At 37.8% G+C, this 25,055-nt stretch overlaps 1 protein-coding gene across 3 annotated transcripts in view; it reads left to right on the top strand.

Annotated features, from left to right (window-relative positions):
• PPP3CA (protein phosphatase 3 catalytic subunit alpha) overlaps positions 1-25,055 on the top strand; it is a 312,138-nt gene that overhangs the window by 197,224 nt on the left and 89,859 nt on the right. The gene's annotated exons all lie outside the window — the stretch shown is intronic.

Here is a 25,055-nt window from a genome sequence, read left to right as displayed (position 1 = left end):
GTTACTGCTAGGCCACATGAGATTCAAGTGTGCAGAAGCTACTTGTTGCCCTGCAGCCTGGCTTCAGAGTGTCTGTCCGTCTGTTGTACCAGCCTGGGAAAAGGACCGTTTCAATTTCCCGTACACCCTAAGCCACATGCTGCTTGATTGTAGTAGACACTAATGTAAGTTTTGAACCTCTTTGTAAGTTTTCTAGTTATAATTATATTCTTGTGGATGTTACTTTGGTTTGAAAATTTCCTTTCGTTTATTCATTGCTGGAGTCTCTAAGTTTGTACAGTACAGCAAAAGTCAATGGAAGTGCACCAGTCTCTTCCAAAGGAGGAGTGTGAAGGCAGCATTGTATGCTTTTTCTTACTGATTAGTAGGACCATTTACAGCTTTTAAAGCTTTCCGAACGTGAAATAATTTGGAGAAGAGGAAAGAACTGTTTCTTCTCCAAAATTTAGAGGCAGGCAGGCAGCATTTCTGATACAGATGAAATACACAGGCCAATATGGCACTTCATAAAAATTGAGTTCGTCTCATTGTTAGATAATTTCCTCCTGTGACTTGCAAATTTTCCTCACTCTTAAAAGTGGCCATAAGCTTGATTTCATAATTTCTGTCAAAGAGCAGCAGGTAAGCCTTACATTGTCCAATCCATTCTAGTATTAAAAAATGACTGGGTTGGTGACTGGGAGACACTGCAGAAAGTGGTGCTCTTCAGTGTCCTTCCATGATGTTGATTCTCCTGTGGCTTGTCTTTGCTGACCTAAGCCCACCAGCAGGAAGGTCATTATTAAAGTAAAAAGTTTTGCTGTGGCTGTTGTAGCTCACTGGATTGAGCGCAGGCCTGCAAACCAAAGTGTCACCGGTTCGATTCCCAGTCAGGGCACATGCCTGAGTTGCGGGCCAGGTCCCCAGTAGAGGGGTGTGAGAGGCAACCACACATTAATGTTTCATTCCCTCTCTTTCTCCTTCCCTTCCCCCTCTCTAAAAATAAATAAATACATCTTTTAAAGTAAAAAGTTTCTTTTTGTTAGCTAGATGAGATGTGGGTGCAGGGTGGCTCTTCTAAATCAAGGAGAATGCCTAGTTGAGTGCTAATAGGATTCTCAGTTTGATTTCCTAATTGGAGGCCCTAATTAAGCTCCAACAAGACCCATGTTGATGTTTTGACACCCTTTCTGTTGACCTGGCTCTTTGTTCAGAGATCTTTTAACAGCTAAACAAACAAATGTGGGGTACTGACTAGAGCTTTATATAACATGTGCCCAAGGTGCAATTCCTTTTAGCCACTAATATATGATATCTTCATAATCAATACATTGCTGTGTGTGTGCTGCTGAAATAAATGTTATTTTTTTGAAGGAAGAAATGTAGTGTTTTATTTCTTGCTGATAGATGAACTTAACAAGGGATGCCCCTTTATTCGGTACAGTATCATGCTTTGTTTGAGTTCTGTGTTGAGAAGAAGCCTGGATTCTTTCTTTCACTTAGTGCCTGCCTCACACAGACTCACGCACAGTGCTCTGCATGTACATGCCAGGCCCTGCTCCTGCACAAAAATCCTTCAGCAACTGCCCTGCGCCCTTTGGACAGAATCCAAACTCCTTATGGTCCCAAAATGCCCAGAGGGCTGCTTTGTTCTCTGAACACCCTCTGAGCCTTTCCCCTTACTCTCCGTGCCCTAGCCTTACTGGATATTTTCTATTTTACGGAATTTGTTAAGCTCCTCTGTAACCCAGATAGGTCTTTTTCACCCTTCAGGTCTCAGCTTAAATGTCACTCCTGTGGGAAGTCTCTTCTCACTCACAGAAGTATGCAATCTTCTGCCTTCACACTGTTCCTTTTGCTGAGATTAGTGTACCTAAGTTTACTTTTAATCAAGCATTCTTTGGCCTAGTATCTGTGTTCCCTGTAAAAATTTGTGTATTTCTTGCCAGGAAAAGACTGTATTCATCTCTCTTCAACTCACTCCCCAATGTGTAATATGCTGCCTGCCCCATGGTCCATTGTCCCAAATGTTTGCTGCTGGATTTGTAAGGAGAAAAAATTGTATAGCATTTACTGTGTGATGGAGAAACCTGTTTCTAGTGGGGATTGACTTGAGTTACACTTACGGTTTTTGTTTTCTGTTATATTATCCAGATTAGCAATTGTTTACTTTCTTTAAATTATAAATAACATTTATAAGAGTATAACAGTATTTTAATACTCTGTGATTATAAAGTAAAATATCTTCATTAAACTTATGCTGCATTAGAATATGATCAGTTACACAGTCTGAACTAATAATTTTTATTTTTTCTTTTTATTGAGTTTATTGAGATGACAGTGGTTAATAAAATTATATAAGTTTCAGGTGTACTGTTCTATGAAACATCATCTGTATATTGTATTGTGTGTTCACCACCCCAAGTCAAGTCTCCTTTCATCACCATTTATTCCTCCTTTCCTGTCTTTTATCCCCCGCCCCTTCCTTCTTGTAATCATCATACTGTTGTCTGTGTTCATGAGGTCTTTTTTGTGTTTGCTTTGCTTAATCCCCTCACCTCTTCAACCCAGTCCTATGAACTAATCATTTTCAAATATAGCTCAGGAAAAGAAAAACCTTTTTTCAAGCAGCCAACGGCATTGTAAATTTGTAATTTTACTTGTTTTTTAAGATTTTATTTATTTATTTTTAGAGAGAGGGTAAAAGAGGGAGGGAAACATCAATGTGTGGTTGCTTCTCACATGGCCCCCACTGGGGACCTGGTCCACAACCCAGGCATGTGCCCTGACCTGGGAATCAAACCGGCAACCCTTTGATTTGCAGCCTATGCTCAATCCACTGAGCTACACCAGCCAGGGCTGTAATTTTACTTTTAAACAATTGTGCTGGTAATTCTCAGTAGTTCTAATCTTTTCCTTATAAAGCCCCATAATGACCTCTAGTAATACACTGCCTCATTCTACAACAAAGTAACGTATATATTTTTCAATTATTTAATTGCATTTTTATATGTGTTTAATCATTATCTGTCCAGTCAGTGCTTATTGAATGGAACAATGAGTAAATTCATGAATTAAAAAATTTAATACTAGGTTTTCAAGTTATATGTATTCAAAAAGAAATGTAAATACTATCTCTGTCTTATAGAAGTATTTAGAAAGTATTTTTAAGGTGCAAATTTTCAGCAATTCAGGCATACTCCAATTCTTCTAGTTGTACTGAAACAATGAAGTTTTACAACATTGTGTTTCATGAATGTTAGGAATTTTGAATATATGTAGAAAATATAAAACCTTGGCTTGGCTACAGTTTAAGAATAAAGTTCTTCCTTGGTATAGAAAAATGAGGGTAAACATTTGCATAGAACCTCATCAAGACAGAACTTACAGAAATGAATATTTGGTCAGAACAGTACTGCTCAACCCTCGTATTCAAACCCAGGGCCCCATGGTGTGCCGGCCAGCAGTGAAGCAGCACTGTGTGCAGAGCTGCCTGTGCTGGCAGCCATGTTTGATGTCTAATGTTAAGAATGTCACATTATTTTAAAATCTTACTAATTTAATTTTGTGGCATTGTAGTTAGCTATCAAAATTTTAAACTTTGATAGAACTCCTGTTTTTGGACACACTTTTGTTAACCGCCCATGGTATATGGCATAGGAAGCTAGGTCTGGAAAACACACAAATGAAAAACACATAGTAACTCTTGCTGAGGACAGGGATTCTAGGGAGTCTAACTAATGTTTCCCCAAATAATATGTTATATGGCTTGATAGATTCCAAAAATTAAATGAAGAAGAAGCTATAATAAGAATGCCAAGATGGAAGCAATTAACATATTGTAGACTCAGAGAATGCTTCATAGAAAAGATAGTGGTTGAAGGTTGAATACCATTTCAGGAGAAAGGCTGTTGGAGACAGAAGACTCCCCGGAAGAACAGAACCTCCCAAGCAAACTACTGTGTACTTTGTACTCAGGGATGGGACCAGCTGGAGGGACTGGACAGAGTACGTTTGGAAATAGGTTTTGGGGGCAGTAATTGCAAGCTTGGTTATGTCCAGTTGAGGAGACCTTTGAATGAATTGGACTTTTTTTGTAGTTCATAGGGACCTAACCACTAAAGATTTTTTTAACTGAAAGAGACTCTAGTAATTATTGAAAATAGTCACCAAAAATTTCTTCCCTTCCTGGCACATTTTAGTAGAATTGCACATTTTGTACCACTCTTTCCCTATTCTTTCTGGTTTAATGGGATCCTATAGCTACTTCTGAGAATGGTGTTGGTACTAGAATTGATGGAGCATTTAGTGACCTACGAAAGGCTTTTTCCAGCTCTCGTTCGTTCGTTTGGTGTATTTGAGATGGTGGTTGCCTCATATGCGTAGAGTCCCCCTGCTGACCAGAGATGGATGTATAGACGTAGAAACGTTGTTGTTTTAAGCTGCATACAGAGATTTGAGAGTTATTTATTACCATACCCCGTCCTGATGGATACAGGGATTGTGACAAGTCCTTGCTTTATAACGGCAATCGTGGTAGCATTAAGTTGGATGCTTGAAAAGAAGAGAGATCAGGATCTGAGACCACTTGAGAGGCTGTTGGATTAATCCTGAAAAAATAAATAGTGGTCAGGCAATGGCAGTGGACGTGGGAAGAAGAAATAATGCGTGTGGCATGAAGAAAGAATCAACAAGATAGTTTAACAAAATAAATTGGGAGCAAGTATAAGAGGAGAGTTGAAGTGTTTACTTCCAGCAGAAATTCTTATTTAACATCTGAAGCTTTTTCCACTGAAGAGATTACACTAATATGTTTCCTTTATGTTTTTGTGTTTTTTTCTTTAAACAAACTTTTTAATTTTTTTTTCCAGAGCTTTGGGGAAACCAAATTGATTTGTTGTCTTTATCTGCATTTACTCACAGTTTGTGATAACTACTTAGACTTTCTGTATTTTGCTTTGCTGTCTTATTAATTACTCTACAACTGAATGTCATACATAATGCCTTATTTAGTAATATTTTAACTTTAATAAAAAAAGTTGGTTTCAGTAAATTACTGGGGGAAATTATAGTTCTCAACTACTCTATTAATCTATAGCACTATATTGTATTAGTGATAATAATAGTTACATAAAGAGTTGTATTCTCAAAACAGTTGAATGTTTTCTGTAAATATGTGTTGCCTCAATAAATGAGGCAACTAAAGTAGGAGTTAGCTTAACGCAGTGAACGAGACACATGAAAGTCAGAGGTATTAAGTTAATAAAGAGCAAAACCCATCAGTCTTTTGTCTCCACATTGCCTTCTCATCATACTACATGACTTTGAAACACAGAGAAAGCTCAAGAGCTAGCAGAGATTCAAGCACAGAATTTGGACCAACACAGTGAGACCTCAGGAAGAACTCATTAATCTCTAGAGCAGGCTGCCAAGTATAATATTTTGACCTTTGGATTCTTAATTGCTATAGACCTATTTTGAATCTTCTTACACCCTGTAAAATTTGGATGATCTTACTCCTCCTGTTCCAGTGTTTGTATAGTGAGGTTATGGTGAAAGTGTGTACATTGTCATTCTACCCAAAATACCCATATAGGTAGTAAAGGCCAGAGGTCAAGAACACAGACTCTTGAATCAAATGACCTGCTTTCAAGTTCTGGTTCCCACCATATGTAGTGGTGACTTTTTTTTTTAAGATTTTATTTATTTATTTTTAGAGAGGGAAGGGAAGGGGGAGGGAGAGAGAGAGAGCGAGATCAATGTGCGGTTGCTGGGGGTTCTGGCCTGCAACCTAGGAATGTACCCTGGCTGGGAATCAAACCTGGGACACTTTGGTTCCCAGCCCGCGCTCAATCCACTGAGCTACGCCAGCCAGGGCTGTAGTGGTGACTTTAGAACCTCTCATAACCTTAGTTACTCACCTCTAAAATGGATTGGGAGTTATATGTGAGTAACAGGGCCATTGTGAAGTTTAAATGTGGTAATCTACATGAAGACCTTACTTACTGCACTGTTTTGTACTTGCAAACCCAGTTGCCTAGCCCTTGTTAGATAATGATCTAATGAGATGGCTGAAATCTCAGCTGATACTGCCACCATCAATCACTTAAGGCAATCATAATTTAATTATAATTTAAACTATAATTTCACAACTGCTCCTGATAATTTGTCAGTGTCCGATAAATGATAAATGAGGAATTAAAATATTAGGATTGGGTTTGCTCTGCTCAGTTCCTAACCACTGGTTAGAGAAAATTGTGTCAGCTGAAGTACAGAGAAACACATAATTGTGTGGACTTTTTAATGCCTAATATTTAGCATGGAAAACACAAGTAAAGTCAAAACAAACAAATATTGTTATTGTTTTGATTCTGACACTGAACTTCTAGCAAAAATCATACATTTTAGTTAATGTTTGACTTTCTTCTTTTCCCTGGAGTTCAATGAATACACCATTTCAGAAACTAATCTTTTAGTTATGCATACTAGAGAATAAACCAGTTACTTTTCCTACTTCTGATTAATACATGCTTGGTTAGTATACTCAGAGTACATTGATAATATATCTAAAAATAATACTTTGTAAAATAGCTGGATAATGTAAGAAAGTTTTTGAAACCTAATTTACATTTTTCAATGAGCATAACGTATATTTTTGTCTAGTTACTAGTTAGTGTTGCTGTAAGTCTATGATGTGATGGACGTAAAGAAAGGTAGTACCTTACTCATACTAAGTGCTCAAAAAATTACAATTATCCCTTTTTTCAATTTTATTCATTTTTTCCTTAAATATTTATAAAAATACCCATTTTTGGAAATCAGCTTCTTCCTCACTTTTTAAAGTCATTTAATGAATGAATAAGTAGTTTAACTAGAGCAACTGAGTTAAAAATTTAGAAGTAATTCTACATGAAAAAGATCACATTGAGGAATAATAAAATGTTATGGAATGAGTGTTATGGAATATTTGTATCTCCATCAAATTCATATTTTGAAGCCCTAATGCCCAATGTGATGGTGTTTGGAACTGATGCCTTTGGGAGGTAATTAAGGGTCTCTGGGTCGATTAGGTCCTGAGGGTGAGATGCTTGTGATGGGATTAGTGGCCTTATTCAAAGGAGAAGAGAGAATTTGATTTTGGACTTCCAACCTCCAGAGGTGAAAAATAAATCTCTGTCATGTAAGCCACCCAGTCTAAGTATTTTCTTATGGCAACCTAAGCAGACTAAGGCAGATGGTAAATGGGAATACTTAACTTGATACAGTTGTTAAACACTGTGCATTTAATTTGAGTCAGATCATTCACAAATCTTACTCACTTTTCCTATTTCTTACTTGTATTTCATTTCTAGCTCAAAGGAAACTTTTTTCCCCCAGCTGCATTTAAAAATTCTGTAAGACCTGATATTTTGATATCACAATGAGATTTAACACAGTATATTTCAATAATAATTTTGCTTTTGATATACAGTAAGGAAAAGGGTTCTTCTGTTGATGTTTTGGGTAAGAGAGTTGAGGTAAGCATTTTAAGAAGGGATTGATATTGCCTGCACTGTGCCCCAGACCAGTTAAATTACCAGACTGAGTCTACTTCAGGCAGAAACATGGACCTTCATAGAAGATATCAAGTTACTTAATTGACTACATTTTGGAAATGTTCATCTGCCCTCACAATAACTAGAGACTTGTGACAACTTGGATATAATTCAGTTAGTTTTCATCTTGTAGTTTTAATGATAACACTATTTTATGGTATGGGTTGTAATTAGCCACAGAAGAAAAAGAGCATGATACGTGGACATGGGATTTGAATCTGTAAGTGTGTGTGTGTGTGTGTGTGTGTGTGTGTGTGTGTGTGAAATATGGCAGAGTACCAAGGAGGAAAAGTGGTGATTATAATAAATGAATTGAGTATATTACACTTCTAAAAGAATAGCTCTTGGAAAGAATTCAGATTGGTTCAATTTCAAGTAGCAAAGGTAATAATATCTGTGAATTACCTGTATGCCAACATTCTTGTATTGTATTTCAGTGGACTCAGCTTTTTCTCCTCAGTGTAATAAGAACTCTGTGTCTTTTTTTAGTTAGTGGCCTTTGATATTCTCAGATAAAAGGCATCCTTCTGAATTCTTTGATCATACACTACAGCAAGCCAGGAAACTCTCACTCATGGCATTGTTGAAAAATGCCCATATTCTTCAAATTCATTTTAAATTATTTAATAACACAGTGACTTTTTACATAGTGTAAAGGAAATTAAGCCAGAATTTAATTGCATGCTCTAAAGAATTGAGGAAATAGGAAATTACTGGCCAGAAAAGAAAAACCCTGAATTCTCAATCTAGTACTTACCAGTTTTCAACTATTCACTACATTTCTTTAGCAACAGAGCGTCCTATGGAAATAGCCTAGACTTTGTGAGAAATCAGCTTCAAACCACAGGTATACCACTTAATAGCTGTGTGCCCTGCACTAATCATTTACCCCTTTTCAGCTTTAGCCTCCCAATCTGAAAAACAATGGGCATACAGATAGTACCTGTCTCAGAGGGATGTTGTACAATTTAAATGGGATGCTACATGTAAAGCACAATGTATGGCAGATAGTAAATACATGGTAGAATGTGCTCTTTTTCTGGTTTTGATACCAATTCCTATACTTCCCAACCATATGTCTGAATCACTTTCGTTACTTAGTTCTTCCTTTGTAAACAGGTTAGCACTGACCTTTGGGATTGTTGCAAGCATCGTGAATGACATGGGTCATCTAGTGTTTTGCCTGACATGCAGAAACACTTGATAGATGGTAGCTTTGCTGCAGCGCTCCTATGCAATCTTAACTACACTTTGAGGTAATTTTGAATGAATCAGAGAAGATACTCTTAGGAAGTTCGTAGAGTGGCAGAGACTAAAACACAGAAGATTCATATATATATGAATATTCCAGTTTTAAATGTGAATGGAGAAGTTGAATCTGAATTCCTTAAACTTGAATTCTCGTAAATTTAGGTTCCTGATACTTACATCTGGACCAGGTTGAAGTTTACTTTGAAAAATTCCTGTCATAAAGGGTTTATCAAATTAAATAAAATATGAAAATAGTTCAAAAGGACATTATTCACATTTAACATAATATTTTTTATGAATTTAAGGTCATATCTTGTAAACAAAATGCTTTTCTGTATATTCATTTAAGCTGGGATGGACCTTCACATATTTTTAATAGTTTGAAGCAATGTGTGAACTTTAGAAAAGTAGTATGTTATTTCTTTTTAAATATTCTATAATTTTTTTTCACTTATTTACATGGATGTTCCCATAGTTTGGACAAATGGCAAATGTTTTTCAATAACATTTATAGTTATATGTTAAATAAGAGAAATGCTTAGCTAATTCAGAAATTTAAATTTCCTAGGACTTTTTAAAAACACTGTCTGTACAGAGTCTGAGCGTATGTTGTACACAGTCTGTGAGACGTGACAGCAGTTCGTCGTCATCAGTCTAGTGTTTACTGTGATGCAAAAGATTAAAATAAGGAAGAAAATGCCAGTTTACTGTATAAAATTAGGGGAAGTATCCATAACCCTTTTGTTTGTGAAGATGTGTATTTCTAATGGCTTATGATATAAAATATTTCTAATCTTGGTTCAAGGTGAGTAACTTGAGAAAACAGTGCCAACAGCATGGAACCCTGCACAGAATCCCCACTGTTCAGACAGACGTAGCGGCACCTGAAACACTGTGAAAGAGCTTACTTAAGCATCGGTAATCAACCTTGGGGAACACCTGAAAGTAGGTTAGGGTGGACTAAGTAGAATGTTCATTCTTCTATTTAGTGCAAAGTATTTATTGAGCACTTACATTTCTAGGGTCTACAGGCACAGGATTGGCAAATACAGGCTCTCCTTGTTCCAACATACTTTCCTTTATCGCGCTTCACACATGTTGTGTTTCTACAAATTGGAGGCAAGACCTTCCACCAGTAAAAAGAGTACGACTCATTTATTGTAGTGGTTTGGAACCAAACCCATAACTTCTACAGAAGTATGCCTGCATGTAGTCTCTGCCCTTAATAATGTCAAAGTCTACTAGAGGACACCGACATTGAAACAAATCCGTGTGACTGAATAGACAGTGATGCCACCATCCAAGATAGGATATACTCGTATGTGTGGGGACAGATTTGCATGAGAATACAACAGATTCATCTTAGGCAGGCTGAATGTGGTCATCTCATGTGACACCCAGGCAAAGTTGCTAGTTAGCTGCTGTGTATACATTTCTCTAGAGTTCAGTTGACAGATCTAGGTTAGAGATGCTGCTCTGGAGCTACCATTATATAGGCAGCGGTAAAGTCATGAGGCTGTTAAGGGGATAGTGACAAGCCTGGGGATAATGCCTGCATTTAAGGAAATAACCAAAAGAAGAGGAATAGAGAAGATTGAGAAATTGTGACTAGAAAAGTAAGTAGAAAACTACTTATTTTTGTGTCCCTCGAAATTCATATGTTGAAAGTCAAATCTCAATGTGATAGTATTTTGAAGTGAAGTCTTTGAGAGGTGCTTAGGTCATGAGGGTGAAGGCCTCATGAATGGTATTAGTGCCCTTTTAGAAGAGACATCAAAGCACTCTCTCATCCCCTCCACTATGTGAGGGCACAGCAAAAAGACGGCCGTCTATGTGAACCGGGAAACAGGCCCTCTCACCAAATCTTTCACTGACTGAATCTATAGGTGCCTTGATCTTGAATATTCCAGCCTCTAAAACTGTGAGAAATACATTTCTGTTGTTTATAAGCCACCTTGTCTTTGGTATCCTATTATAGCAGCCTGAAGGGACCAACACGGCTAGTGTTAATAAAAGTTGAGCAAAGAAAGACTCAAGAATGCCTGCTGGTTTTGGCAATTAGAAATAACTGTCCCTAGGAATGGAGAAGAATGGCTGGGGACAAGACAGTCCTGTTCTAGTCAACTGAGAGTGAGTAAGGGTGGAAGGAAGGAAGACACTCAGGGTGCACCATTCTTTGAGGTATCTCAACTGAGAAGAAATGTACCACAGTAGCATGAGAGGGTGACAGGGCTGGAAGGACTGTCTGACCGTGAGAGACTCTGATGTGTATAGGTAAAGGGAAAGAACCAGTAGAAAAGGAGAAGTCAGAAATATAAGAGGCAGAGTAAATAATTAATGGTGGAGCATGAACCTTGAGAAATTCAGCATGGAAACACTGATGGACTAATTAGCTTTAGGTAGAAGTAAAGACCTTTTGAGACCAGAGGGAAAGGAAAAAGAACACTGGGTGAGTGATAGGTATTATCAATATTGTTACTCATTTTGAAAGTCTGTGATGTGTGTTTGAACAGTACTTAGCTTTCTCCTTTCTTACTGCCTCAAGTGTTCGGATGACATCACTGCTCTCCTGCCTCTTCTGAGTCAGTAACCAGCTCCTCCTTGTATGTCAAAACCAGGCATAGAGTCATATGTTGGGTTGTAGCATATGCTCATTTAGCAGTGTGTTGTGATTCAGTAGTGAACAAAATAGTCTCTGTTCTCAGGAAGCTGTGTTCTAGTGGAGGAGAAAAGCAACCTGATAGGTAAGTTTTAGAAAAGTACATAAGAGATTGTAACAAGTGCTATAAAGAAGACAAAAGCAGGTTAAGGAATGGTGTATGTCTGGTAGGGAATAGAAGATGGAAAATCAGGGAAGGTCATTGAGAAGACAATACATCAGCAGGGTTCTGAATAAAACACGAGGAGAGAAGAGCACATGTTTAGGGAAGAATTCTTCAGGCAAAGGGATAGCAAGTGCAAAGACCCTAAGGTGGGAGTTGGTCTCCTGTCCTTAGAAAATCAAGGCTCCTTTGGTTGAGGCAAAGTTTGTGCCCAGGACAAAGGGCAGCTGAGGTTAGAAGAGCAGCTGAGGACCAGAACATTTTAGGGCCTTTTACTTAATTCAAACAGGATGGCGCAGAAGGGTGTTGAGCAGAGATGTAAAATATTGACCATATTACGTCATGAGATTGTATTATTTTTCTCCCCATGTTGTATCTTTTTTTTTTGAATCATAAGCAAATCATCAAAATTGCTGAGTCTTCCATGAAAAATGTACAATTAGAGAAGGCTGTCTCATAGATAAAGCTCAATCCTTATGTTTACTCATGTTTATTCAGATGAATAGAATGCTAGCAACAGGAAATATTGTTTCTGTTCAATTTAATGATGTATAAAAACAAAGTGTGTCTGTGAGTAGATGGAGCACCAGACCTGGAACTAGAGTGTTTTGTATGTGAACTGCATACTTTGAGAGCTGCAGACTATCTGAGTAAGAGTTATGGCATCATTTCTCTGTCTATAATCCAGTGTATATGGCCTCGTCATGATACATTTGACTTTTACTAAAAGTATCTTTAAAAAAGTCTCAAACTTGAGGCCCTGGCCAGGTAGCCCAGTTGCTTAGAGCATCAACCTGATACACAAAGGCTGTGGGTTCATTCCTTGGTCAGGGAACATTCAAGAATCAACCAACAGATGCATAAATAAGTGGGACAACAAATCAGTGTTTCTCTTTCTCTCTCTATCCCACCTTCCCTCCCTCCATTCCTCCTTCTCTCCCTTCCTCCTTCCCTCCTTTTCTTTCTCCCTTCCTCTGTCTAAAATCAGTTTTAAAAAGTGTCAAACTTGACTTATTTTCTTTCCAAGTAAAAACACAAGTTAGAACACATTTTTTTCATGCTATTCTGAGTCACATAGTTGATGTGTCACATCCAGGAAAGGTAGCACTGAAAAAGGGACAAAGAAGGGCGGGAAGGTGTCTCTGGTACCTAATAGTTCATGATTAAGGTTCTGAGTACCACTGAAGAGAGCTGTCCCAGGCTGCCAGCGTGTGCCTGCCATTAACATGACAGGTAATCTCCAGGGGGCATGCAGTTTAGTTGTCTGCTTAGATCTGCGACTTAAAAGGGTAGTATTTTGCAAATGAGGACATTATTAAGTCATTAGTGCTGAATTCTGCACTCAGAATGGATATACACTAAAATTAAAATGAATTTGAGAAGCAAGTTGCAAAGAGAAATATAGCACGAGTTCCACTTTAGTGAAGAGAAATGGCTGTCTTCAGAAGTAACCCGCCTGAATGAGATTTAGATAAATATCAATTACCTTTTTTAAAAAAACTGCTATGTAACTAAATAAATAAATTGCTTAGAATGGGAAATTCCTACTTTTAATCATTCACTTCTAGTCACAAATCTTTGTTAGTCAAATATGAAAGTACTATGTAAAGTTCATTGGAAAAGCAATGCAAAAGACATAAAACCTGCAATTATAGAGTAATGTCATTTTGCCAGAAGGCTTAAAAGTACCATAAGGGAAAATAAAATTTTAAAGACTTTAGAGAATTAAATGTATTGTCCTACTTACATTGGTATTTTTTTTTCAAGTAATAGGAGCCATTGAGACAAATTTAAACTCAAAGCCAGTGGAAAACAGAATGAAGTTACTTGAAGTCCTTTATTTTATTTGTTCAGTACTTAAAGGGTGAAGACAGACAACAAACAGAAATCCGGCTGCGTGGGTATAGGACCCCTTCTACTGTATAAAAACAGCAGGGCTCTGCTCGGGTCTGCTATCTGATATTTGCACCTAAAGCACTGTTCACACATTTGCCATATTCTTTGTAGGGATCAAACAAGATATTATTAAGCTCCCATAAGGGGCAAACACAGGGCATAATATTGGCAGCTGTTGGGGACACGGAAAGACTATCTGTGTCGTCTGAGTACCTTGTCAAGCCTGGGATGTGTGAGCGTTACTACGCACGGAATCACGAGAGCCCTGGGCCTGACCCTGTCACCAGCCAGCCAGCTCACCTTTCACAGTTCCTCTGAATCTAAGACTCACTTATCACTATTACAAACTACTTAGACTGTTCACCGTGAAAGACTGTTTACTGTGAAATACTTTTAAATACTTTAAAAGTATTTTTAATGTTGGATTTTTAAATCATTTTACATTATTTGCATATAATTCATAGAATTTCACTTCATTTCAGTTTCATGTTATATTAAACATGAAATTATTAACCATACATGGTAACATATGTAAGCAACCTTATGCATACGAGCCTTATGACCCTGTATGAAGTTGCTCTGTAACCTTATATATAACTGTATAGAGTTACATATGTATTTATTACAAGTATAAAGTAAGTAGTAGAAGAGCAAGCCTGATAAGATTTCAGAGAACTGAGAGTGCAGAGTGGAATGTTTTTTCTAGGTACCATTAATATACATGTACTATACGTTACATAGTGTGCACAGTGATGAAATATCACATCACACAGTGAGCCAATGAGTAGATGTCTTCCCCTCATTTTTAGAGATTAGAATTTTGAAGTTCATTGGGGTTTAGTTACTTGTCCAAAAATTATACACTTAAAGACTAGAACCACCACAGTGCCACTTCTCACAGGAATGGACTGGAGACAAGGCCGGAGAAACGGGATAGGACCAGACCGTATTGAGAGGAAAGGATGTCGAGGTACTATGACAGAAATTTGGGTTTCTGTCATTTAGTCAAAAGGAAACCATTGATTATTTTTGCCCAGGAAAGTAGCATGGTGTAAGCAATGCTTTAAGATCAGTAAGATCTCAGCTTTACAGAAGTGGAAATACAATTGCTCATATTAATAACCTATTTTATCTAACACAGAACAGTGAAGGCAAAGTCCTTTTTTTTTTAGCTTATTTTTTTGTTCTTTTGTGGCAGGATTTTAATTTTTTTTCCTGAAGGACTGACAGTCTATTATAGCTATAAGCTATAATAGACTTCCCAAACTTACACATGCCCACTGTCAGCCCATGCAGAGTCGTGGATTGCTCTCGTCCTCATAACACACATAGATCAGGAGAAGGAGGAGGGAGAGGGCACAGCATTGCATCAACCAGTTAAAACTAACGTGGAATAAAGACCCTTGGAAAATAAGATCAGCAACAATGAAAAGAGAAAATAGTGCACAGTCAGTAACCTAAACTGGAGACGGTGGTGGCTCAGTTCTTCCAAAGGGCTTCAGCCTACCTCTGCTCAGGAAGACCTCACCTTTGGTTTGGTCGGGTGGGGAGGAGAGGGTGGCACTGAGGGGTCCACAGAGAGCTGTGGAAATGACACGACCTCCTAAAGGCATACCCCGGTGAGTGGGGACATGTTTATGTGCCTTCTCACACCAGCTGGACACTGGGCCTGGGAACTGCAGGCCTCAGCCACAGTGACGACTAGCTGTGTAATCACACCTTGGTTGATGTAGTCTTTGTTTGCATTTTAAGGCATAATCTGTCAGATGCTCTGTCCCTTCCCCATCTTTCTTTTTAATTGCCTTGGGATAAAAGTATCATAGGTTCAGGAAGTGATTTAGCAGTCCTGTACTCCAGACCATACCAGAAAATCCCCTCTGTAAGGGGAGTAGGCCTGCTAACTTCTGCTCCATGAAGCCAATATTTATTGAGTCTTCCCTTTATGTAAATATAGGGGTACATATTAAGACAGATACTTCCTGACAGTTGAGGAAAACTGCAATACAGTAATCAAACAATTCCATATTTTACCAGTTCTATAATTCCCCGTTTTTATATTCTAATTTCTCTGAAGTTTGCCTGGGTCTCACAGTCACTGGTCAGACAGTAGTCACAGAGCAGTCATGACGTAGTTGTCACCGTGCACACGCACTGAGTCTGTCATGGCTGTTTGCACTGTGGTCTCTCTGAGTGATGTGCATTAGTGGAACCACATGTGTTGGGTTTAATTGCTGTGCACAATGTCATCAAAAGTATCATTGGGCATCGAGACTAAGTGTTACCAGGTAGGCAGGCCCAGAAACAGGACAGTGAAGTACATATACATTTAATATTAGAAAAAAAAATTCTCTCTTGGAGGACTGTCTGATATTTTCTGTTTTCACACAAAGCAAAGGCCATGTGCTTTACAAAGGCCATGTGACTGAGAAATAATGATGACCATAATCTGATGAAGCCCATTATGTTTTCTTACCAACACACAAGCAGAGGTTTGCCTGTCATGCACCAGGCAAGAAAGGCCAATAGCAGAATCCTGGTGGTAATGCTGGAACATGGCATTAAAAACAGTGCATCACGAACCTCTCAATAGCACAGATGATGATAATTGTGGACAAACACCAGTGACTAATGTGAAAAAGGATTCTGATGAGTCAAAGTCAGTGGAAAGGTTTCAGGACATATTAATATTTCTCTTATAAAGTATAAAATAAAGGCTTTTAGTGATAAGAAAACATGTCATTGTTTAACTTTCATTTAGTAATACCTAACATACTGGTGTATCTTATAAATGATGTTGTTTTAAGGTCATGGAAGTTGGTAGTGACAGTCACAAAGCATTATGCATTTTAATCCTCAGACAGCCTTGCAAGCTGGAATATTACTATTTCAGTTTTACAGATGAGAACATTAAGTAACTAGACTAATATCTTAGAAAAGTCATAGTGTTAGGAAACTAATAGTTAGATAATAGTTGTTGCCGTTCGAACCAGCTTTCAAGTTGTTTACCCAACGTAGGTTGTCCTAAGTGAAGAAGAAGGGAGAAGTTCAATCCTCAAATAACTTAAGAGGAACACCTAGTATTCACCATCATTTTCCAGACACGGAATTGAGGAAGGTTAAGTAACTTGCCCAAGCTGGTAAAGGACATGAGGATATGACGAAATAACAATAATTACTTAGTGTTTTACACTTGGCTTAAACATCTCTAGTGTGGGTGAGCTCATCCCGCCTGCCATCCCACTGTGAATGGTTTTCTCGTTAGAAACAAATCTTTTCTTATATAGTAGACAAATAGGCTTCCGTATAATTTTCACTCATTTGCCTTTATTCTGCCCTCAAAAACCCAGAAAATAAGCCTGATAGCTCATCTGTCTTACAGAAGCCTCTCAAATTCTCGAGAATAGTTACCGTGTTGATATTTTGTTTCCTGAACCAGAGAACCCCAGTTTTTCTTATAAAATGTATTTTCATGACCCAGAATCATGTTGACCATATTCCCTCAGGGTATTCAGTTTAGTTGGTGTGTGTTTTAAAAATACGGAGTTTGGAGCGAACTGTTGCATTAGGACTTTGAGGAGCGACGTGCCACACATTCAGACTACAGTCATCTGAAACTTCCAGGACCTTGTCAAAGAAATGACTGGGAACCCAGGCTCCTCTCATCCTGATTTTGTAAAGGATTTTTATGTCATCTCTCAGAGCACATAACCTGCCTCTCACTGGAATAGAGCAGACTGGAGAAGTATGTGGCCTAAGACATCTTCTGTGAAGGATAGTTAGCCATAACTATCCTTGTGGCTGTAGGAAATCCTCCCTACAAGGTGGAGATGTGGTTGCTGACACCAAGGGCATCCTGGGTGGCATAGGCCTCAGAGGGAGACTGCCTGGGTGTGAAATTTACCTGCTCAGGCAAGTTACTTAACCTTCCTCAATTCCGTGTCTGGAAAATGATGGTGAATACTAGGTATTCCTCTTAAGTTATTTGAGGATTCATTGAACTTCAGCATTTAAAATGCTTAGAAATACTGCATGAGCTTGTTTAAGAAGTAAAAATATTTCTGTGTGTTTGCACACATGTACACACGTGTGTGAGTAGATTTCAAATAATTGAATAATAACTCTAGTATATCCATTTCCTTGTGCTCCCACAATGAAGTTCCTCTAACTGAGTTGCTTCAAACAACAGAAATGTATTGTCTCACAGTTCTGGAGGCTGGAAGTCTGGAATCAAGGTGTTGGCAAAGCCATGCTCTCTTTGAAACCTGTAGGGGAGGATTCTTCCCAGCCTGTTGTACCTCCAGTAGCCTCAGGCCTTCTTTGGCTTGTGGCAGCAGGACTCTCATTTCTGCCTCAGTCTTTATAAGGCCTCTGTGTCTCTGTGTCTGTATTTTCCTCTTCTTATAAGGACACCAGTCATGTTGGATTAGGGCCCACACTAATGGAGTGTGACTTCACGTGAACCTGATTATATCTGCAAAGACTCTATTGCCAAATAAAGTTACATTCATAACTACCAGTGGTTAGGACTTGAACATATCTTTGGGGGATATTGTTCAACTCATTATCGAGTATTGGACGAGTTCAAAGCAGAGGAAACGTATGTCCCAGAAGCAAGCAGAGGATGGCAATGGGGAATGGGAGATCTGTTTTTTGTGAAAAAGTAATATGGCCCATACCAAATCTTTGGGCTAATACAGGAGGAAACAAGATTTCAGTTCTCTGGGGGGGAAAATCTGGACCCACATCCTTAAAGGTCCTGTGATACCAAATAGGTTACCAAGGTATGAGCTGTAAACCCAAAGTTGTCCCTGAGGATCCTGTTCACTCTTCGAAGTGCCTTTCCTCAAACATGGAATGGAACAACAACATCTTAACAGCTTTGAGGTGTTAATGTAGTTTTAACAGTCTTCATAAGCACAGCATTGTAGATTTTGATTGCTTGGACAATTTCCAGGAAACAGATTTCGTTTATGTAAGATGCATTTGAATTCTCTGGAGGATGAAGATGTGTTTATTTTCTGGTTGAAACACCTAAGAATTTGCTTTGTAAAACCGAGAGGCATTATCTGCTCTTGAGCACTTCACTGCTGGATAAGCATGAGTTTGTTACGTTTGTGAAGTGCTGGAAGGTACTCTGAATAAAAGGTGCATCGTATACAGAGTTTCATTATGATTGTCTGTGTGTCTGTACCATCAACATTTCCAGAGGAAGCAGTCTTGAGTTCCCAAATATCATTTTGAGAAATGAGCATTTTGACTGCCAGTTAGAAGCAATATGCCTGAAATATTGAACAATTCATCCCTTTTGTATCTCTGTCAGAAAGCCTTTTGTAAATACCATGTTAATGACAACTATGGAAAGAGAAATATGGAAAGTGTACTTAACGTAGAATTTTCTAATCCTTACAGGAATTTGAATCAATTTAAGATTAGATCATCCCCTAAGTGGGTTTTTATGTAGTTGCTTCGTGTCCAGTTTTCCATGCCTTTCTAACACTTGATCTTTGCAGGAAAACTGCTGCCATCTTCAGAGACATGAGTCATGGTACTTAAAATGTTTTCACCATACTTTGGACATCATAGGATATAGTAAGAAAAGAGTAGAGTCTTGGCATTCACAATTTTTACATTCTAAGACTTGACCTTTCAGAGTGTTCATTACACATGTATTAATTTAGCTCATGCACTAGGCTAGAAGACTCCTCAGTGTCTGGATTCATTTTGGCTTTTTTCTTTTTTAAGTATTGTGTGTATGTTTACCTGTATATGCGTGTATGTATTTTGTGAAAAAAGTATGTCCGTGCAAAGGGAGCCAATTTCATTGGAATCAGGACATGATGAGGTGATGACTTAGCCAGAAAGAAAGGCTTTAAATAAATTAAAGGATAGAAGGTTATATTCTTTGGCGAATTGTGTCTGCGATATAAATGAATCCGTCATAAATTCTGTGGAGATATTAGACAAAGTGAATATTAAACTATTTCAATGAATTTTCCAGGTCCTGCCAACATTGCTCAAATGAGAACCTAAACTTTTAGCAAAGTCACTAGAATGGCTACTGAAATGATCTTCAAGGTAAACAGAAATACAAGAATTTCAGTCTTTTTTAAATGCACAGAATCCTGTTTGTGGTTGCCAGGAATACTCCTTTTGATTATTGGCTTTGCACCACTCCCACTGACAACGGGGAGGGAGTGCGCCTGAGCCAGGTCCCCCAGTCGGTGGACACGGTGATTGATTTAGGGTAAGCAGGTTACCTGCAGGGAGCCCATCACACTTGTTCCATGGCTCAGTTTTGCTGGAGTTGGTGGCTCCACCTCTCATTTCAGCATCCCAGCAGGATGGGATTTGGAGGATGATCAGTGTGAGGTGTAACTGTAGTAGCAGAGAATAAGACCAATGTGCAGAGAGAAGCTGATGTGGGAGTGAAAGTTAGGGAGGTGTCATTTAAGCCCAGATCCATTTTTGTATGAAGCCAGGGCTTATATTCTACTGCATTATATGGGGAAATACTATGTTTGATAATCTTTGTTAATTATAAGACTTCCAAAAATTTTGGAAGCAGATCTTTCATGTAGCTTAAGACTCTAGCAGGGGTGTTCAGTCTGTGGCCTGCGGGTCAAGGGTGGCTATGAATACAGTCCAACACAAAATTGTGAATTTATTTAAAATAAAATGAGATTTTTTGTGTGTGATTACGTATTGCAATGTATTTAATGTGTGGCCCGAGACAACTCTTCTTCTTCCAGTGTGGCCCAGAGTTGCTGAAAGGTTGGACACCCCGGTCTGTGTGGTTGGAACCTTACACCATTGCACCGGCGTTCTAACAAGCATTTAAACTTCCGTGCTGTCTTTGAGGCTGTTATGGATTCTGATTCTCTGGGTTTTAAGATAAACATTGAAACTCACGCTTCATTTTAACTACATTATATTTACAAACAGTGGAAGCATCGTGTGCATCAATTAATAATTTAGAAACCTCTGAATATTTAGCTACTTTAATAATGAATTTCAATTAAGGGACTCTATAAATGATGGCAGTTTTAAACTGTGCTAATAAAAATATTCTACTCGATACCAAAATACTAATTTCTATATAATTTAGTCACATGTAATTTCTTTTTAAATTTTCTGCAGTCATTTTTTTCTGACTTAGTCATGCATGTGAAAAGAGGTAAGAAAGCAATGCCGCCTGTTTTCACTCTGCTGCTAGGACCATCAGGTCCCCATTACCTGGCATTGAAAAAAGAAGGCAGAATATTGTTATAAGATACACTAAACTCTTTATCCAGGCTGATGCTAATGATATTTTAACTTTGTAATATTATTGTAATCATTTATAAAGGGAGGCAGCTCCATTCAAGAGAAGCTGAAGAGAGCCTCGGTATCATAGCGATAGGGAACTTCCCTTATCTTGAGTTACTAACCTGGGCCAGTGACTGCAACTTTATCAGATTTAATCTCCACAGTCACTGGCCTGGTAGCTGCTGTTGTCCTCATTCTCCACATTAGGAACCTTAGGCTGAGATAGACACAGTGACTTCCCAGAGGTGACATAGACTATTTCTTCTTGCCTGAATCCTTGTAATGGCTCCTTTTTGGGTGAAGTTCAAACTTCTAACTTGGATGATAAAATTCTCATTCTCTGGCCTTTGTTAATCTTTACAGTGCCATCTCTTTTCATTTCTTACCTAGTCTCCAAGTTTACAGGTCTTTCACATTTTAAATGTCACAAGTTGAGTCTTCTGCTGTGCGCAGTCACCCCGTTCCTGTCCCCACCATTTAGTGACTAACTCCTTTTCAGTCTTTAGGTTTCGGCTTAAGTACCACATCCTCCAGGTAAGTTCACCAAGTCCGTCATGCCCACTGCATTGCTCATTCATTCATTTAACAAGTACAAGGTCTGTCTGGAAAAAGTCCATCCATTGTTAATATAATGAGAATGGTTTGCACAACATCGATGTAGCCTGGCAGCCAAGGAGAGTGGACTGGAATGTGCATGCAAGAAAAATGATGACTTCACTGTACTAGTCAGTGGGGCTGGTAGACACTATTGAGTGAGTATGTGTACTGTGTGGTCATCACACTCAAAATGACTGAACAAGTAGAGCAGTGAGTCTGCATCAAATTTTGCTTTAACTTGAACATTCCTCTGCAGAAGCTATTCAGATGATTCAGAAGGCTGTGCAGCTATGCGCAACTGGTGATTGGCAGCTTCATCACAACAATATGCCCACTCATGCATCACATCTCATGCAGAGTATTTTGGTGAAACTTCAAATCACCCAGGTAACTTCTGGCTTTTCCCAAAACTAAAATCACCTTTGAAATGGAATCAATTTTAGACTACCGATGAGATTCAGGAAAATACGACGGGGCAGCTGATGGCAATTGGGAGAACTGTGTAAGGTCCCAAGTTGCCTACTTTGTAGGGGACTGAGGAGTCATTGTCTTGTGTACAATGTTTCTTGTATGTTATATCTTCTTCAATAAATGTCTTTACTTTTTGTATTACATGGCTGGATACTTTCTGGACAGACCTTGTCGTATATAGTGCCCAGGTATTACCCTAGGCACTAGGAGTATAACAGTGAGCAAAGGAGAAAGAAAATCTATGCCTTTCTTGCTAGTACTTTAGTATCATTTAGTTCAGTGTCCCTCATCACACGCTTGCTTCACGAGAGGATCGGTTATGTCTAAGTTGTTCTGTTACATATTTAGAGTCTTACCCAATGGAATATTGTAGGACTATTGCAGGCATTTAATATTTATTGAGTTGGGGCACAAATGAGTGACTTCATTTACTGTTTAATTTATAATAGTTGCATAGGAGTATAAGAATGTTCTCTCTGGACCTTTTTATCTTTTCCCACTGTCATCATCATAATACTAGACCTCATTGTCCTATGACTGGATTATTGCAGTGGATCTGTAATTGAAAGCAACCTTGCTTTCAACTTTTCTACATCATGGGATTCCCCATAAAACTGTCAGACTCATCTCTCATTGCTGGGATTGTTCTCCTTCTTCATAAAACATCTCATACTGAAGTGCAAGTCTCTTCATAATCTAGTGTCGCCTTTCTATTATAATTTATCTCCTGCTCTTTCATGTATACCTTCTAATCGATCCTTTTATTTATTTATTTTTTGCAGTCCACTTACTCTGGTTCATTTCCACCTTTCTACGTAAAGATCCCTTTCTCTTATTTTCAGTTTACTGCAAATTTTATTAACACTGCAAGACCCTTCCCTTTGCTAAGTCTTCTTTAACAATGTCATCCAACCTTTGTTTTCATAATTACAGATTTCCTGTAAGACTATCAGTAGGACTCCTAAAGAAGTTTTAAGCAGCAGAATCTATCTAGCCCCCACTCCTAACCCCCGAACACACACATACACACACAGAGAGAAAGAAAGAAGCCTCACATGGGCCTCCAAGGTAATAATAATAATAATAATAATAATGATGATAATAATAATAATAAAGGTAAAGCTTATTGTAATACTACACTAACTCTTCTCTTGTACCCTGGAGCTCTACAGAACACATCTGAAACCAATGTGTGAGCTCAGTCACACTGGTCTTTGCTTGGTCTTAGTTTTGGCAAGGGCAGGTCAAAGGTGGTCAGGGTGACTTAGCACTGCTGAGAGGAAAATTACTTATTTATGAAACAGAAGGAAAGGGTGATACTAGTCCCATATGTTTGGCTTCTTACCACTTCCCAGGAAACATCTGTAGGAAACAGAATAGAGTTTGATTTTATTCTTATCTCTAGTTCTAAGACATTTGAAATGTTAAGGGTCCTCTAGGCTAGACCTGCCCCCCTCCCCCCGAAACCCTTTTAGTCATCTACATTTCCCATGTCCAGAGGCAAGAGTGAGTCTATGGTCAAAGGTCAGTGTATTATTGATGAAAGGTCAAATTAGTAGCAGGTAAGCAGTTGGAAGCCCTATCTAGTCCTTATTCCCAAGGACTTGGGATATATTATATCCCAAGTATAACTTAAGACTCTTAATGGAATTGTATTTATATTCCTTTACTATAAAATTACATATTATTCTTTAATTATTTCATAATGATGTAATCTTGTCTTTCTACCAGTTTTCAAGAATGAACTTTTAAATTTTAGAACAACCATCACATAGGAGGTACTTAATAAATACCTGCTAATTAGGACTGAATAAAATATCTTAGGTTATAAAGTTGTCTGTTTTATAGGATTAGTCACAATTTTTCCTCTCTAACATGTGAAATCTCCATGTAAAGTATCAAATCATCATAATATAGTTCAAGTGTCCTTTAGAAACATGTAGTTCAATTTGTGACGTGATTAATAACAGATCTCACATTTTAAATGTATTAAGAACATCAAAAATTTTAATTTAAAATACATTACAAAGGAAATATAGAAGGTAAGAAGAGTTCTAGAAATTTAATGAAGTAGATCTATAAGGAAATGTAACTTGAAATTATGTGATTTTATAAAACTTCCCTAGTAAAAATCAATTTAATAACTCAACACATTATGAACATGCTTTTCAATTTTGTATGTTTTGTCAAGGTGAAGGAAAAGAGTTGATTGACAACCCTGATTGGTCTTTTTAGCAATTCAAATATATAAAACAAACATTCATCATTTTTAATTGATGAAAATTAACCTAAATTTGAAGTTATGATTACTAATGAATCACAGGTTATGATGATTAGCAGCTATTTTCTGTTTTCTAAACACCTGCATTAATTTCCCATGATCACTCAGTTTATATGTCATATGTAACATGTTAGCAAAACATCTTTGTCTAATTTAATTAGGTATTTGTCAAATGCTGAAGAAACAAAAACGTGTGACATTATTGTGCACATTTGGAAGCAGGAATCTATGTAAATGGACAAAATATACAAAGACTTTATGGATGCTATGATTCAAATCAGTTTAGGTAACCATGACCCCTAGTTTTATTCTTAGAAATAAATAAAATTGATGGTTTCTATCACTATGACAACCATTTATCTCCATAAGAGAAGTCTTTAATTAAATGAATATTAGCTCTGAAATGGAAATTTGAGATAATTTATTACAAGTCCTCGAAGATTTAAATAGATAATCCCTTTGAATACACAAAACAATCTCATACCTTAATATAATTTGAAATTTCAAAATAAAAACATTACTAAAAGTAAATGTGAAGTATTTATAATTTGACATATATTTTTAGAAAATTATATACTCTCCAGCTTCTGTTAAAAAATTTAGCAGATGGTAAACAGGCAATAAAATGAACTGCCCATAGAAAATATTTATGGGGGACGTAAGCCTTAAACCCACTTTCTTGACTGGTACTCAAAAGTTTCAGAATGGACAGGGTAACACTCTCATGGCAGGAAGCCAATATTTTTTTTAATATTTTGTGTATGTATGCCCTCTCAAGTATTCTGTAAAATTCTTCAGACCAAGTTTCATGCCTTCCATTTCTTTATTGTCCCAATATAATTGAACACAAGTAAAAAG

The sequence above is a fragment of the Phyllostomus hastatus genome, unplaced genomic scaffold (genome assembly GCF_019186645.2).
Source record: "Phyllostomus hastatus isolate PE091 unplaced genomic scaffold, TTU_PhHast_1.1 phas_scaffold_39, whole genome shotgun sequence".
NCBI classification, from domain to species: domain Eukaryota; kingdom Metazoa; phylum Chordata; class Mammalia; order Chiroptera; family Phyllostomidae; genus Phyllostomus; species Phyllostomus hastatus.
This window is presented reverse-complemented; position numbering and strand designations above follow the sequence as displayed.